The 5,286-nt window shown below is 42.4% G+C and overlaps 1 protein-coding gene across 1 annotated transcript in view; it reads right to left on the minus strand.

Moving 5' to 3' along the window:
- Smim31 (small integral membrane protein 31) overlaps nt 1-5,286 on the minus strand; it is a 7,215-nt gene that overhangs the window by 113 nt on the left and 1,816 nt on the right. The gene's annotated exons all lie outside the window — the stretch shown is intronic.

Genomic DNA, 5,286 nt, shown 5'->3' on the forward strand with positions numbered 1-5,286 from the left:
GTGTGTGTGTGTGTGTGTGTGTGTGTGTGTGTGTGTGTGTAAATAGGTGCCAGAGGCATCAAGTACTTCTGGAGCTGGAGTTACAGACAGTTTGTGAGCTGCCTGATAGAGGTGCAGAGGACTGAACTCGAGTTCTCTAGAAGAACAGAATGCAGTGCTTTTAACTGCCGAGTCATCTCCCCAGCCTTGAAATCAATTCTTTAAGGATTTATATGGATATTTTTGCCTGCATGGAGTCTGTATATCAAGTGTGTGTGCCTGGTGCCTGTGGAGGTCAGAGAGAATGCTAGATCCTCTGGACCTGGAGCTGTGAGCTGCCTTGTGGGTACTCTGCATCAAACCTTGGTCCCATGGAAAAGCAGCCAGTGCTCTAACCACTGAGCCATCTCTCTAGCTCTATACATTTATATTACTATTATTGTTGTTGTTATAAGAGACAGGGTCTCTTTACAAAGCCCTAACTGTCCTGGAACTTTCTATGTAGACCAGGCTGCCTCTGCCTTCGGAGTGCTAGGACTAAGGATGAGTACCACTGCAACAGACTTTAAGTGAATTCTTAATGTACGCAAAGCTTTCAATTCTAGCTAAAGAACTCTAAGATAATTCAAGTTTTCCCTTAATCTGAATTGGTGACCCATGACCCTCAGCTTCTGGCTTCCGTGCTTGTCTGGTGTTCTGAGCTTCACGGATGAAGTCACAAAGGCTCTCTACCTGGCAGTTCCCACAGTTCCCCTGGAAGGGAGCGTCTGGCATGGGGCTGTGGGCGGCTCCTGTTTGTCAGGAGGCTGTGCACACACCTTTGATGGAGGATCATTACTTTCCTAGAATATCCTTGTAATTCCCTCCTGGGTCACTTACAAATTATCACTTCCTCCTGCTCATTAGACACGACAGCTTTCAAAGGCCGGTGGATGACAATATAACCCAGGCAGGAAATGGCTCCTACCTGCTCCCCGGTAGGTTAGCCTTTAAAGTAGACACCTGGCATTACTCTAGTCTCTTCTACACTGGTGCTACAGCTTTGCAGCATGAGGTTCAGAAAACCAAGGATGGAAACAGATGGAAATGGTTCTTTATGACTCAAGAAAGGACACAGTGCTCTGGATAACACCAAGAATGGAAACCTACAAAACTGTCCGTGCAGAGATGCTTTTCATGATATGCAGGCCCCTGTGCACACTGGGTGAATAATCCATCACCTGGTTACATCCCACCTCCAAACCTATCAGTGCTTGACTCTGGCGTGCGTTACATGATCTCTTCTGTCAAGCACATATGTCCGTGCAACTTATATTTTATTTGAGGTTAGGATATGTAGTTCATGAGCATATTAACATGTGCATGCTGTAGACAGGTCATCAAATATACATTGAGAGTCAGGATTCAGTGCTTATCTATATAGATTTGTATGGTTCTGAATTGATGTGATCTGTGTGACACAGTTTACTGGAGGGTGTTTATAGGTAACTCAGGTAATAGCTTTTAAAAAATTTATTTATTATGATTAGTTATTATTATTATCATCATCATCATCATTATTATCTTTCAAGACAGGGTTTCTCTGTGTGGCCTTGGCTGTCCTGAAACTTGCTGGGTAGATCAATCTGTCCTTAAGCTCACAGATTCACCAGGCTCTGCCTCCTGAGTGCTGGGATTAAAGGCATGTACCATCACACGCAGCTCTTACTATTCTTTGTAAAGATTTGTTTGTTTTTATTTTATGCGTATGAGTGTTTTCCTGCATGTATATACATGTACCAGGTAGGTGCCTTGTGCCCAAGGAGGCCAGGAGACGGTATCAGAGTCTGTGAAATTAGAACTACAGGTGATAGAGTCAACACTTGGGAACAAAACTTGGGTCGGTCCCCTTGCAAGAGCACTAAGTGCTCTTAGCTACGGAGTCATCTCTCCAATCCCCATTTTGAGATGGGGTCTTATGTAGCCCAGGCTGGCCTGGATCTCCTGATTGTCTTGTTTTCACTTCTTTAGAGCCAGGACTCCAGGGGCAAACCACCAGCCTAGCTCATACTGGATGCTGTCTCTGTACACAGCAGCCTACGATGGTTTCTGCTCCTTCATGAGGGCATGGAATTTTATGTAAAGGACAACAGTGGGTATGTCTGGGGATTTTTTAGATATAATAATATTATCTGCTTCATAGATTTAGACAGGCTTAAAAGATTAAGTAGCTATAAAGTATTATTATGGACGAGTTAGGAGGCAGAACTACAGTGTGAGAGAGAAAAGCATACATCAGGCTAATGAATTTGGAAAGCACACAGTGAGATTGTCTAAAGAAATAAGTTGAGTGTATTTGCTATGGCATCCAGTAATGAGTTCTTCAGAAGCACTTCTGTCCCAGGCACTGTTCTAAGAGCTGGCTGGAGTACACACTAAAACTAACCAAATCTGCACATAATAGAATATTCTCAATGGTAGGCACAGTGTTTTATCTTAACTTTGTGTAAAATATTGCTTTACCTGGTTTGCTTGTTTTTGATTTTCTTTTTTATTTTCAGGGGAATGGTTCAGTAGAGATAAAGCATTTAATTTTTCAAAATTTGATTTTTTACTTATGTAAGTGTGTGGCACAGCAAAGCAACTTATAGGAGTTGATGTTATCTGTTTAGCATGAGGACCCTGGGATCTGAACTCAAGTTATCAGGCTTGACAGCAGGTGCCATTAACTGATCAGCCATCTTAGCAGCTCAATAATTTTATTTTTATGTGGATGTGACTTGTCCTTAAGTGGATGTGATTCATCTTGTTCTTTCCTGTTTTTCCTCTTTCAGGAGACATCAATCATGAACTGTGGTGAGCAATGGGGATATGGAGATGGATTTCAGCCCCTAAATTCTGTTCTCATTGAGTTATAGTTTTAAGGGAGATTATTTTTAAAATTACCATTTATTTATTTATTTATTTATTTATTTATTTATTTATCTATCTCCATGAGAGAGAGAGAGAGAGAGAGAGAGAGAGAGAGAGAGAGAGAGACAGAGAGACAGAGAGACAGAGAGAGAGAGAGACAGAGAGAGTGGGATGAGGGAGAGGGAGAGAGGGAGGGGGAGGGGAGAGGGAAGGAGGGAAGGAGGGAGAAAGTGTGAGCGCCGGTGAATGTGTGCACTGTGCAAATGACTATATATGCCATGGAAATCAGCTGTCTCCTACCATGTGTGTTCCATAGATAGAACTCATGTCTTCAGGCTTGATGGCAGGAGGCTTTAGGCATCATGCTGGCCTCCTCCTAGTGAGGGTCTTATACTAAACATTCCTCCAGAATTCCTCTCTTTCCTTCAGAAAAGCAATAGTGACAATTCACCTAAGACTATGTGATCTTGCATCAGCCTTATTTGAGAAGATCATACATAGAAACTCTACCCTACTTCTGTGAAAAAAAAAGAAGGGAGAAAAAAAAGGAACAAAGAGATTGTCATGAGTCAACCCAGTGTCATGTGGGCTTCATGCCAGATGGCCTCAGCAGGGTGGATTTCCTTTATCCTGGTACAGGGAAGGGTGTCTGAGGTACAGGTGAGTGACTGACTCCTGGGACCACTGCAATCAGGAGAACTCTCCTTCCTTTAGCTTCACAGGAAACATTTATCTCTGTCTTCAGCTAGCTTCAGAAGGACAAACAGTTCTAATCTCAGTGAAAACAACCATAAGACAAACAGTTGGAGTATTCGAGAGTCTGTGTCAACTGCTGGAGACAAGATGGAGTGGCCTCTGTTTGCCCTGCATTGAGTGGCCTTAGCTAAGAGTAGGGTACACAGGTCTTCCTGATAAAGCCTGCTGTGAAACATGAGAGTGGGGAGTTTCCTAAAACAAAAGACTGGGTGCAGTGTTCAGATGCTTTTCAGATGTCCACCTTTCCTGGGTTAGGTTTAAGGAAATTACTGTGGATGGATTTACATGCGTGTCTGCAGGTTTCTCAGATGGTAAATGATCATTGAATACATAATCCTGTAACAGGAAGCTTCCTTATTTTTTTTAAATTTCTTTATTTTTTAAGGCAGGATCTTTGGCACAGGCTAGTCTCAAACTCTCTAGAAAGCTCAGGATATCCTCAGCCTTCCAGCCTCCACCTCCCCTGCAGTGATATTACTAGTTCCACCAACACAGCTGGTTTATGTGGTACTGAGTGGTGTAGAACTTAGTTCTTCCTAGCAAGCACTTTACCAACTGGGATACACCATTGGCCTTAAAATGTATTTTCTTTTAAAATTAGTTTTTAAATTTAGCCTACAAAGTGATGGGCTTTGCTCTGGCTTTTGAGGCCCTACCTTTAGCAGAAACACTGCTGACAGTTGGTGGCTGTTGGGAGCCAGGGAAGAATTTGTCGTTTAGGGTGTGGCCAGTGGTAGATGATGGGCATGCTCCAGTGAATGATCCTGCATCCACATATAGGCAGTGTAACTGGACTCAGTGGAGAAAGAAAGGAAGAAAAGAAAAGGGAAGAAAAGAAAAGAAAAACAAGCAATCGAGAGGAAGACATGGAGCTGGGAGAGAACCTGTTGGAGAGATGTCTGTGGGAATTTGAAGAGCAAAGTGAGGGACAAATATGATCTAGGGATGTTGTATATACACAGGAAATTTTCAGAGTATAAACTACTATTTTCAAAAGTAATAAATAAGCCGGAGTGAGTGGTGCACACCTGTAATTACAGTAGTTAGAAGGCAGAGGAATGCAGGTCTCTATGAGTTCAAGACTAGCCTGGTCTATGTAGTAAGTTCTAGGCCTGGCAGGGCTGTATCATCATAGGATCCTGCCTCAACAAATAAATAAAACAAGAATTAAGCACATGTGTGCATGTATGCACACTGGAACACACATTCATGTGAGCATACACACACACACACACATACACACCCACACCCACACACATACACACACATACACATACACACACACATACACACACACACATACACACACACACATACACACACACACATACACACACACACACAGAGTTCTGAAGGTCAAGTTATTTACATGTTCCTTCTGGCTTGACTCTTTACTGATTTAATGCCCATCAACTCTCTGATGATGGTGTGGTTAGGGTACACACACACACTAAACACGCACACACGTACATATATATACATATTATTGGTTTTACCTTTCTTGCTTTACAAATGTAAACTCAACAATTTGACTAAGTGATTGAGAGACCAAAAAATTAATTTTCAGTCTTCTAGACTGGCTCATAACACAGAGCAAGATCACAAGAACCAATATAACAATAGTCTTGCTTCAAGATACCAGGACGGCTGTGCCAGCCC

The sequence above is a fragment of the Grammomys surdaster genome, unplaced genomic scaffold, assembly GCF_004785775.1.
Source record: "Grammomys surdaster isolate TR1022 unplaced genomic scaffold, NIH_TR_1.0 125780, whole genome shotgun sequence".
NCBI lineage: Eukaryota > Metazoa > Chordata > Mammalia > Rodentia > Muridae > Grammomys > Grammomys surdaster.